This window comes from Podarcis liolepis (assembly GCF_965112155.1).
Source record: "Podarcis liolepis genome assembly, chromosome: 12".
NCBI classification, from domain to species: Eukaryota; Metazoa; Chordata; class Lepidosauria; order Squamata; family Lacertidae; genus Podarcis; species Podarcis liolepis.
The window spans coordinates 16,880,991-16,893,827 of record NC_139563.1 but is presented as its reverse complement, the minus strand read 5'-3'; the positions used below and the strand labels follow the sequence as shown (position 1 = coordinate 16,893,827).

Sequence of the window (12,837 nt, the reverse complement as noted above, 5' to 3'; positions counted from 1 at the left end):
TGGCCTTTGTTTTCTCATTTGCCGGATTTCTTTTTCTTTCTTTTTTAAAGCAGAGTGACCTCTATAGAGAGACAGAGAACATTTGCTGCACAACAGCTAGCCAATAAATCGCTAGCTGTGGCACAACGTGACAAATTTGGACAACTTTCTTGTGACCTGCTATTATTATTTTTTAAAAAACCACACAGCATGACTCATGGTGATGTGGAAGGAAAGAAGAAAACAAACAAACAGGAGGGTGATAGATGCTTAATGGGGGACACCCTTAATGTATTTATTAGAAGGACTGGAGGCCTGCATGGCAAAGCTATCCACACCCAGACTGCGACTGCAACAGAAATACCCATTCTTTTTATTATTTTGTGCAGTACAGATGTGTTGGCTTCCCCTTCCACTGAAATACATCCTCAGAGCAGCTTGCAAAACAAAGTTACACCATTCTGCAAATCTCACTGCCAATATGCAATATAAACCCAGATGAAAGAATAGACAGGACTGTGACAGAGTCACATGTGGGGCAACAGAAGGCTGCCCCAGTACAGTAGTACTATTCCACACTATTAGTGATCATGCTATGACCCAAGGATGCCATCAGACTGGCAATGAACCCTGATCCCAAGTTGTCACGATGACAGATTGTAAACTTATTATGCGGCACATCTGGATGGGTGAGAGAGGGAATGGGCATAGTAACATGGGCAAATCCTATGCTACTCCAATTGCCTTTGGACACCCTGAAGCCAGTGGAGGCTGGTTGCTTAGGGCAAATGGTACTGCCCCACCAACCTCATTGTTATGTACTGAGTTGAATAGGATCCAAACTGCAGCAGTCTGATTGGTCCTAGAACAATAGGATCCAAATTGCAGCAGTCTGATTGGTCCTAGAACAATAGGATTCAGAATGCAGCAGTCTGATTGGTCCAAGAACAATGCATCAGTATGATTGGTTGGCAGGAACCACCCAATCATGCTCCAGATATAAGTGAATCCACAACCTGATTGGCTTACACTAGAATTCCAGAATTAACCAATCATGTGCAGGCCATTGTGTAAATAATGTATATAAAGCAGAGACTTTGAGGGGACTTTCATTCATTCCTCCTCACCACTATGAGCTGAATAAAGAGCATGAAATCACTTTGCGACTCTGAGTATATTTCACTGGCGACGAAGGTGGGATCCCGCTGAGCTGACTGCCACACACAGCACCGCAGCACCGCCACCTGCCGCACCGCTGCCTCGCACCGTGTATCCAGGCTTCAGCTCCGGGACGCAAGGAACTCAGAATGGCAACCGACAGCAGCTTCTCGCCGTTCAACCCAGCATCTGGAGACTGGGAAGCGTACGCCTCCCGTTTCACCTTCCTTCTAGAAGCGAAAGGGATCACCGATGAAGAAGACGCCAAGAAGAGGGCGATATTCTTCAGCATCTGCGGAGAGGAGACATTTGAAATCGCCCGGGCTCTCCTTGCACCTGAAGACGTCGCTACTGTTCCATACAAAACAATAATGGAACAGCTGAAGGGGCACTTTTCGCCACAGCCCTCAGTGGTGGCTCGTCGAAATGCCTTCTACGCAAAGCGGCAAGCCCCTGGGGAAACCATAACTGGGTTTGTGACCTCTCTCCGCCAAGCTGCCCGGTTCTGCAACTTCTCAGAGCTGGAGAACATGCTTCGTGACCGCCTTGTCGGTGGCCTGAAGGATGAGAAGCTGCAACGACGCCTCTACGCCAAGAAGGACCTAACGTTCCAGGTTGCTCTGGAGGAGGCCCTGGCAACGGAAGCTGCCAAGAGGTCGACGCAAGAGGCACGGCCGAGCCTGCCACCCCAACCGAGGGTCCACCATGAAGACCTCACCGATGACTCAGGATCTGACAGGGAGGAGGTGCACCGAGTACAGCAGCGCACTCAAGCAGCCCACATACCACAGCGGCCTCGACGAGAAGGAGGGAACTGCGCAAGCTGCGGGGAAAGTCACGAGAGGAGGACCTGCCATTTCCGTAACGCAGAGTGCAGGCAGTGCAGAAAATTGGGACACATCGCCCGGGTGTGTCGAGCTCGGCCCACCCGACGCCAGGCATCAGATGACCAATCCAAGAGCCCCAGGTCCCGGGGCCCAACGCACCAAGGCAACTCTACGGAGCTCACGGACCTCCAGGTATACCAGTTGCCCCACCCCAACGTAGAGAAAATTTATGTAGAGGTACAGATAGAGGGGGCCCCATGCCGCATGGAGCTTGACACGGGTTCAACTCTATCCATAATCTCGGCAAGGACCTTAAGGAAACTGTGTCCTACTGGGGGTCCCAAACTCAGGCCGGCCCCATTCACCCTCCGGGACTTCCAGAAACGTAAGGTCCCCACAATGGGGGTGGGGACCTTCAGGGTGCAATACCGAGGGCGGACGCGGCAACTGGACTTGCTAGTGGTCAAGGGCCCCTACATTAGCTTACTGGGATTGGCATGGTTTGGACCACTGGGGCTAGCCATCACCGGGGTGAACCACACTACCTTACAAGTGGACGTGGACGCCATCTGCAAGGAATTTCCAGGGGTTTTCGATGGAAAATTGGGACAGTATACAGGCCCCCCCATTGCTCTACAGCTTGACCCCGCAGTACGACCGGTCAGGCTCAAGGCCCGCCGGGTCCCGTTCGCCCTGAAACCCCGTATAGACGAGGAATTGGACCGGCTCGTGGAGCAAGGAGTGCTGGAGCCGGTGCCTAATGCCCCCTGGGAAACCCCAATCGTCACACCCGTCAAGCCCAATGGTTCGGTCCGCATCTGCGCAGACTACAAATGTACCATAAACAAGGCCCTCACGGCCCATGCATACCCAGTGCCAGTGGTCAGCCATGTCCTTGCCACCCTGGCTGGGTCGAAAATTTTTGGCAAGCTGGACTTGGCCCAAGCATATCAACAGCTGCCAGTAGATGAGGCCACAGCAGAGGCACAGACGATTGTGACGCACAGAGGAGCGTTCAGGGTAAAGCGGCTGCAATTCGGTGTCAGCGTGGCACCAGGCATATTCCAGAATCTAATGGACTCGCTCCTTAAAGGGATTCCTGGCGTCACCCCCTTCTTCGATGATGTGTTGATTGCCGGGCCCACACCAGAGGAGTTTGAGGACCGCCTCCGCACTGTTCTGCACCGTTTCCAGACGGCGGGTCTCAAGGTGAAGCGGGAAAAATGTCTACTAGGAGTGCCTCAGGTGGACTTTCTGGGATTTATGGTGGACGCAGAAGGGGTCCACCCGACTGGGGACAAGGTACGGGCCATCTGTGATGCCCCAGCACCCAAGAGCAAGACTGAACTTCAGGCCTTCTTGGGACTATTGAACTTTTACCATTCCTTCCTTCCCCACAAGGCGGCGGTAGCAGAGCCCCTACACAGACTCCTGGACAAGCGGGCCCCTTGGGTGTGGGGCCAGCGCCAGGAGGCCGCATTCCAGGCAGTCAAGGACTTGCTTGTCTCAAACTCGGTCTTGGCACACTTCGACGAGAGGCTGCCGGTGGTGCTAGCATGCGACGCCTCACCCTATGGCATTGGTGCTGTCCTGGGACACCAACTCCCGGATGGAAGAGAGGTACCGGTGGCATACTTTTCCCAGACACTCAACGCAACCGAGCGGAACTACTCGCAAATAGACAAGGAGGGTTTGGCAATCGTGAAGGGAGTAAAAAAAATCCATGATTTCTTGTACGGGCGGCCCTTCACCGTGGTGACTGACCACAAGCCGTTGCTTGGCTTGTTTGCCCCCGAAAAGCAGACCCCCCAAGTGCTGTCTCCTCGCATCCTCAGGTGGTCAATTTTCCTTGCCAGTTACCAGTATGCACTGATTCACCGCCCGGGGAAGGCAATGGGCCATGCAGACGCCCTCAGCAGGCTACCACTACCGGAAACAGGCCCCGACCCAGCACCTGCACAAGAGGTTATGAGCCTGGAGCTGCTTCCCGAACGCCCCATTCAGGCACAAGAAGTTGCACGCCATTCCAAGAAAGATAGGGTCATCTCCCGGGTCCTGGACTGGGTGTGGAGGGGATGGCCCAGCAGCAGCCCTGGGCCAGAATTCGCTGGCTACACAACCCGCAAACATGAACTGTCGGCCCACAAGGGGTGCCTGTTATGGGGAAGCAGGGTCGTTGTTCCCCAGCCCCTCCGCAAAAGGGTCCTCACAGCCCTACACGAGACACATCCAGGGGTAGTAAGAATGAAGGCCCTTGCCAGGAGTTATGTGTGGTGGCCAGGGATCGACGGAGAGATAGAGGCCTGGGTCAAACACTGCCAGGCCTGCCAAGAATCCCGCCCAGATTCCCCAAGGGCTCCAGTCCAGTCCTGGGAGTCCGCCCGAGCACCATGGTCACGCCTGCATGTGGACTTCGCTGGCCCCTTTCAGGGGAAAACATTCCTCATAGTGGTGGACTCCTACACCAAATGGCTGGAAGTCGCACTGGTACCGTCCACTTCCACATCCGCAGCCATCCGGGTACTACGCAGGCTGTTTGCAACCCACGGGCTCCCTGACACTCTCGTCTCAGACAACGGGACTGCATTTACGTCAGGAGAATTCCAAACCTTCACAGCGCAGAACGCCATCCGCCACATCCGTTCGGCGCCATTCCACCCTGCCACCAATGGCCAAGCAGAACGCATGGTGCGGACCACCAAGGACACCCTTCGCCGCATGACGCAAGGGGATTGGGAGTACCGCCTTGCCACATTCCTCCTAGCACAGCACAGCACCCCCAGCTCAACGACTGGCCGGAGCCCCGCTGAACTACTAATGGGTCGGCGCCTTGCAATCAGATTGGACCGCCTTCACCCCGATAGAGCTCAGGATGAGGTAGTAGTGGGGGAAGGCAGGAACCCCCGGACCTTCGAGGCCCAGGACCCAGTGTACGCAAAGAATTTTGGGGCAGGCCCAGCATGGGTACCCGCCACAGTCACCAGGGTCACTGGCCCCGTGTCGTACGAGGTGCTAACGGATGGGGGGCAATGCTGGCGCCGCCACTGCGACCAGATACGGCGACGATTCCCAGGAGAAAACCAGGAGGAGGAAAGGTCAGAGGAGTCCCAAGGGAACAGAGGGGCAGTGAGGCCCATAGACCAGGAGGGGCCAGCAGGAGAGGCAGAATCAGTAAATACAGAGAGGACCCGCGAGGCCGAAAGGACACCGGAACCAGAACCACTACTGAGCGAGCCGGTTGCGCCAGACCAAACAGGCCCATCACAGCCAGCATCCTTGGAACACGAGCCAGAACCTGAACCCCGGACCAGGGAACACCACAGGCCGCAACGCACACGTAGGCCGCCGGCGTACCTCGAGGACTATGAATGCGACCTCCCGGGCAGGACTGGAACTTAGAGGGGAGGGGTGTTATGTACTGAGTTGAATAGGATCCAAACTGCAGCAGTCTGATTGGTCCTAGAACAATAGGATCCAAATTGCAGCAGTCTGATTGGTCCTAGAACAATAGGATTCAGAATGCAGCAGTCTGATTGGTCCAAGAACAATGCAGCAGTATGATTGGTTGGCAGGAACCACCCAATCATGCTCCAGATATAAGTGAATCCACAACCTGATTGGCTTACACTAGAATTCCAGAATTAACCAATCATGTGCAGGCCATTGTGTAAATAATGTATATAAAGCAGAGACTTTGAGGGGACTTTCATTCATTCCTCCTCACCACTATGAGCTGAATAAAGAGCATGAAATCACTTTGCGACTCTGAGTATATTTCACTCATTCTGCCCTCAGCCAGTCCCTGCCTGCCTGCCTTCTTGCTTACAATCAATCAGGGGATGACTCTGCCTCTCTGCCTGCCATTGGATCTGGTTCCACCTACTATTGGGCTTGTGCCTTTCTCCCTGCCAGCACAACAACCTCACAAGGTTGTTGTGAGGATAAAATGGTGGGGGAGGAAAACTATATCTGCTACCTCAAGGTCCCTGGAGGAAAAGTGGGCTGGGACAGATCCACACTCCTGGTTTTTAGCATCATGGAAGGGTTAAGGAATGGTTTGATAATGTAGTTTTCATAGGCAAACTTGGCCCTTCAGATGCTTTGAGACTTCAGTTCCCATCATCCCTGACCACTGGTCCTGTTAGCTAGGGATGATGGGAGTTGTAGTCCCAAAACATTTGGAGAGCCGAGTTTGCCTATGCCTGATGTAGATGGACACATGACATCCTGCTCTTTACATTCATAATGTGTTAATACCTTGGCTTTTTCGTTGCCTAATTTTAATTGTTTTCTGCTGCTGTATCAGTGAAAAACTGCTCATATGTCCCTATGTAGCATTTTAACCTTTTTTTTACTGCCTTCAAGCACCAACCCCTCTCCAATGGTATTCGAGGGGTAGATAACAAAGGACATGAGGGAAGGAGGGAGGGAGGAAGAATTAAAATGTGACGCCAGAGGGTGGAGCAGAGGAACCAGCAGCAGGAAAAGAAACAGCATTTTGGGAAACGGTGTGGCTGAGAATTACTTACATTTGATGGAAAAAACCAATGCAAATAATAATAACAAGTATGCCCTGTGACATTTTAGAGCGGCATGCCTAATATTGTTCTAATAGGGGAGAATAAAGTTAAACAGGTCAATGTAGATCCAGCCTAGAAAGGTAGTAAAGTAAATAAATAAGGTCCTAGTTTCAATCCCTGGGATATCCAGGTCAGACTGCGAGAGAGACTCCTGGTCTGAAGCCCCGGACAGCCTCTTGTCAGTTGGTGCAGACAAACACTGTGCTGGATGAACTGACGGTCTGACATGCTACAAGACTGTTTTCTATTTCTGTACAAAGAAATGGGGCAAAGGGTCAGAAGAAATAAAGGACTGAGTGTGAGCAAAAAGTATGTGAAGGCCCAGTGAGCTGTAAAGTTTTTATTGTCATTAGTTTTGGAAAATCTGCATAACTGAGTCTTGACTAACGTGGTCATCCCAGATGCAGAGCAATAAAAGATTTATAGTACCTTTTCCACCTCGCATATTCTCTGTATGCACTCGCTTGTGTTTAATGTGAAATACCTTTTAAAATACCTTCCTTCCGCCCAGGTCAAAAAGTCCTTACGAAAAGAGCAGATATCCTTACACTGTTGGTTTTTTTAGCAGGACATTTTTAACTCCCCACCTCCACCTTCTAGGAAGCAGCGAGCTAGCTGGAAATATATGTATATGCACCACAAAACCTTGACTACAATAATGGGAAGAGCAGCACAACTTTATCTTATGATCCAAAGAAACTGATGTGGCTTAAGGGAGCATCAATAAAAGCAGATCAGAATGGGACATGAAGTTTTCTTGTGGCTGGAACTTGGCTAAGTTTCACTCAGGGTACACTCACTTAAATTAGTGGACCTAAATTCTCCAGTGGAGATAGATAAATTAGATTTTAGTGACTTTTCCCTGCAATTTTATTTTATTATCATGTATACTACTTAGGCCAGGCATAGGCAAACTCGGCCCTCCAGATGTTTTGGGACTACAACTCCCATCATCCCTAGCTAACAGGACCAGTGGTCAGGGATGATGGGAGTTGTAGTCCCAAAACATCTGGAGGGCCAAGTTTGCCTGTGCCTCGCTTAGGCAACTCTTTGCAGTTCACAAAATTTTAAAAATAAATTTATACTTTTTTATTTTTAAGGCACAGATCAACATAGAAATGAGAAATAATGGGTTTGAAGATAAGGAATTATTTTTACTCCTGAGGTCCTCAAAGTCCTTTTGGTCTATGTGAAAGGCTAGTTTGCTTCCTTAATCCTCTTGAAGTTTTAGGGTGGGGTAGCAAGGGATAAATCGGACAATGGGCCATTACCCTTACTTCAGCTTTGTTTAGATAGGAGATGATAGTGCTTCATTTGCAACTGAATTGCAGTAGTGCAGAAGTTTCCAAAGGGGAAGAACTCAAAGGTGGGTGTGAACAAAAGTAATTTCTCCATGGAAAAGGTTCAAAATGTGTGTGTGTGTGTGCGCGCGCGCTCGTAGCAATAAAATGCTATTCCGTATTGTTTTCCACATTGTGTTGTCATTACATTGAAACTCATCTGGTACTTATTAAGTAATAACAAGGAGTCAACCCTCCAAGCTCCACACAGTTTTAATATTCTAGTAGAAACAGTATGTGTTTTCTTAAAGCTGAGAGGAGTAGCCTCATTCTACAGGGTGTCGTTTCAAAGGCTTCCATCCAAAGGCCAAGTGATTTATATCAAAAGCATAGATCTACTACTGTGACCATCTGGAGTCTTAGTATTGGGTTCTGAGCTGGCAGAGAAGGCAACTAGCCCAACATTCAAGCCAAAGGAATTCTACTATGGCTGTTTAAACCTGTCAAGCTGATAGAAAGCAGAGAGCCAACAAGCAAGCAGCACCTAAAACAGAGACAAAGAAGGCATGGGGATTGTGAAACTTGGAGAGATCAGAATGTTGCAAAGAATTAGTGTGCATAAATGACATTTCTGAGGGATTTTTCCCCCCTCTACCAATGTTTGAATACTTCAGTGACAGGCACTAGAAAAATACCATAAATAGTTCAGGTGAGAAGATTAGATAGACAAGTGGGGTATGCTGATGTTTTGACACCGGAGACAAAGGACGCAATTCCTGTAGAAGACAAGTCTCACTTGTGGGAGCCAGGTCCAGCTGTTGTGTTTGTCTCCATAAGTGTGTGGATGAGAAATTCTCGAAGGGTTTGACCCAACTGAGTAAGTGCAGCCAATACTTTGATGCACAGTAAGGTAAAGGTAAAGGGACCCCTGACCATTAAGTCCAGTCGTGGCCGACTCTGGGGTTGCGGTGCTCATCTTGCTTTATTGGCCAAGGGAGCCGGCGTACAGCTTCCAGGTCATGTGGCCAGCATGACTAAGCCTCTTCTGGTGAACCAGAGCAGCGCACAGAAACGCCATTTACCTTCCCGCTGGAGTGGTACCTATTTATCTACTTGCACTTTTATGTGCTTTCGAACTGCTAGGTTGGCAGGAGCAGGGACCGAGCAATGGGAGCTCCCCCGTCGTGGGGATTCAAACAGCTGACCTTCTGATCGGCAAGTCCTAGGCTCTGTGGTTAAACCCACAGTGCCACCCGCATCCCTATATATGCGAGCAAATCAAAGAGATGGAGGGAACTCAAAGGACATCCAGACCAACTCGCTGCTGATATAAGAAATGCACCATGACAACATCCCTGCTAGGTGGCCATCTGCCTCTGCAAATAAAATTAAGCAGCATCAGCATCATGCCTCCGCTTAAAAGCATCTAAGAAAAGGCAGTCTACTTTCTTCTAAGGCAGCCTGTTACACTGCTGAACAGCTTGTACTGTTATTCCTAATGTTAAGTCAAAGTCCCATTTCTTGTTATTTGAACCCATTGACTCAGATCCTACCCTGTGGAGCAACAGAGAACTTTCCTGTGTCATCTTTGCAACAGCCCTTTGGCTAATGCAATAATAACAATGGGTCATTCAGCAATTAGGTCACTATTTACCTGAAGTGACTGATAAACATAATTGGAAATCAGGTTCTTTATGAAGGATGACATCACCAGCATACTTTTCAGCTGGTCCTTAGAGCTTACACATTGCCCAATTGCTCCCCCGGGGGGAAAAAAGTCGGTTTCCAACCTTGATGACAGTGGCGAAGCGTGGGTTGTCAGCACCCGGGGCAAGGCAAGTAATTTGCGCCCCCTAACCCGTGGATTTGCGCCCCCTAACCCGTGGATTTGCGCCCCCTAACCCTAAACCCCAGATGTTGCGCCCGGTGCGGCCGGCCCCCCCTGCACCCCCCACGCTACGCTACTGCTTGATGAGGCTTCATGTCACAGCAAATAAAGAAGTCTGAGAAAGAGAGAGAGCTCCCATTGGTGTTTATTGGAGAGAGAAAGGGATTAAAGACCTCTCTGCATGTGTCACAAGTACATACAGGAGTAAGCTAGGGGGAGTTCAAAATGGGAAAACTTTTCAGATTTCAGCAGGGGACATGCAAAGAGATTTTAGCAGATGAGGCAAATTCTGCAAGTATCCCACCAGGAACCATCACAGAAGAAGCACACTCACCTCCCAGACAATTTGCTGCCTGAGATGAAACAGCAAATGGTGTGTTGTTGCCCCACATCCTCCCATCAAGGTGCTTAGTATTCAAAGCTGAGCAAGGTATTGTTGGCAGATGAGGCAGAAAATCCCACAAATGCCTCTCCCCTCGGAGACACCCAAAATCAGCTGTCAGAGGTGGCCACCTCACTCTTCCTAAAACCGGTTTTGCTGTGAAAGGAAATTGCCTTTTATCAGATGACTCCTGCAATAGTTTTTCATTGTAGCCAAATTATAATTTTCCATCTAAAATTAGGTTTCTAATCTGCTAGCCCAAAGGTGGAATTATGTCGTGAGGTTTCCTCCTGGTAACAACTCGGTCTCTGAGCCCCTGACCCCTCATAGTGCCTCCTTGGTCATGAGATGGTAAGAGCAGTTAGCAGTTACCTTGAGAACTACATAGAGCATGGGTGCCCAAACTTTTTCCAAAGAGGGTCAGATTATATGCAGTGAACATTCATGAGGGCCGACCAAAGTTCTTGAGCTTTTCTTAGGATTTAAGTTGATGAGCTTTTTTGACAATTGAAGTTATTGAGTTTTTTAAAGATTTTTACCTCAGGACATGTACTACCACGGAGGCCAGATTAAATTGACCAGCAGGTCAGAATAGGCCCCATAAACGGACTTTGGATGTGTCTGACAGAGAGCAATTGGGAAGAATCCCTCTCTTTCTCATCTCCTCCTTCACTCTTGATGAATTTCAAGGCTCAGACTAATTCTGCTGGATCCAACAGGGGAAAGTGTGGGAAAGCAAAGTGGGGAGTGAAATTAAGTCTTCACAGCTTTATCATACCTAATCTTACTTGATTGCTTTAGGAGCCTGAAATATTTTCTGTATAATTGTAATATATACAATTGCACCATTTGGAAACATTTAGGGTATAATACTAAAGAAACTTATCTGGAAACAAGCCCCATTGAACACAGTGGGACTCACTTCCAAATAATTGTGCAAGTCCCACTGAACATACTTCTAAGGAGATATGTAAAAGATTGTACTGTAAAGCATCAATGTATCTATGTATCATTAGTCACAAGTATACCAAATGTTAAATAAGGATGTTTGACTCCCAGTACATTTCCGAGCACAATTCAGAGTGTTGGTGCTGATCTTTAAAGCCCTAAATGGCCTCGGTCCAGTATACCTGAAGGAGCATCTCCAGCCCCATTGTTCTGCCCGCACACTGAGCTCCAGTGCCAAGGGCCTTCTAGCGGTTCCCTCACTGCGAGAAGCCAAGTTACAGGGAACCAGGCAGAGGGCCTTCTTGGTAGTGGCACCCGCCCTGTGGAACGCCCTCCCACTAGATGTCAAAGAGAAAAACAACTACCAGACTTTTAGAAGACATCTGAAGGCAGCCCTGTTTAGGGAAGCTTTTAATGTTTAATAGATTATTGTAGTTTAATATTCTGTTGGAAACCGCACAGAGTGGCTGGGAAAACCCAGCCAGATCGGCGGGGTATAAATAATAAATTATATTATTATTTTTCAACTTGAAAAAATGGAAGCAAAAATGGGGTGGGAGGGACTGAGAACAGAAACCGCAGACACTTGTTTGCAAATGGAAACACTTATTATTTGAGTTTAGAAATGGTATACAAATGTCAGCATTTTCACAAATAAATTCATATATCTAGGTGGGGGGAGTCATCAAATAACCTTGGCTATAATGAAATTAACAAAATCTGGATATTCAATTGCACTTTATGATAAGAGATTAAGGTTGTTTCGTCATTTGACATGGTACCATAGAAACTGGCTGTTGATAGGCAAAATTAGCCATTTGCATTTATTTACCCAGCTGGATTCCGGTAAATGACACATTCCTGGAAATAACAGCATTATTACAATAATAAGTAACTAATGAATTCATAGGCCTTCATTTGGAGTGAAGGGGAAGGAAAGTGATCTCTTTATTGAACTGAAATATTTCAAGTCCTGACCCAGCTGCCTTGAGACAACAATGTGGAGGTTACTCTCTGTTGCCATTTTTACTGTAGGAACAGAGAACCATAGAAGGTCAGATCACGGTTCTACCTAGCTCAGTATTGTTCACTCTGATTGGCAGAAACTCTCCAGAGTTTCAGGCAGGAAACATTCCCAGCCGAACCTGGAGACGCTGGAGCTGAACCTGGGACCTTCTCCATGAAAATCAGGTGCTCTGCTGCTAAGCCACGGCCCTTCAGCATCTCCTTTGCTTTGCCATATCCAGCTGCGCCTTTAGGGCTAACTTTGCCATTTCCAACACTGCTTGATGGCTCATGGCTGCTCAGCAACCCTTCAAAACTTCAGCCTTGGAAAAATAAGAGGGCTGATTATCTGTCTTGATGAGGGGGTGGAAATAGAGGCTGCCGTTTTGAATAGGAAGTCCATTAAGGTCAAATAATAAGGCTTGTCTCCTAATTAAATCAGGCCTGCGTAGGAGGCCATTTGTTAAAGGCCGTAAACTACTTGCAACCTCACTGGACCTGCCTTAATGGTAAATGAAGAAAATGAATGATAAATCTAACTGAAAAAGAAAGACAAGATCAGTGTTGCCCTCCCTCAATTACATTAGTTCCTTGAGGAACATTTTTTTTTTAACCCACTCAGGAAAGAACATGCATTTACTCCTAATGTTTTGTTTCCTCCTTCCTCCTAATCTGAGATATTTGAGAGGCTTCCTGGGCAGCCCAGCGTTTTGTTTTGAAACGCTTCTCTCTTTGCTTACATAAGAAGAAGCTGCTGGATCAGGCCATGGCCCTTCTAGTCCAGCATCCA

General features: G+C 48.4%; 1 long non-coding RNA gene across 1 annotated transcript; it reads right to left on the bottom strand.

The window, feature by feature from the left end:
* Positions 1 to 383: 383 nt before the first annotated feature.
* Positions 384 to 8,746, bottom strand: LOC310689536. The gene is made up of 2 exons (XR_014517457.1): positions 5,729 to 8,746; positions 384 to 773 (listed from the first exon to the last, which is right to left on the bottom strand). It is a non-coding gene; the product is annotated as an uncharacterized lncRNA (long non-coding RNA).
* Between the last annotated feature and the right edge of the window lie 4,091 nt (positions 8,747 to 12,837).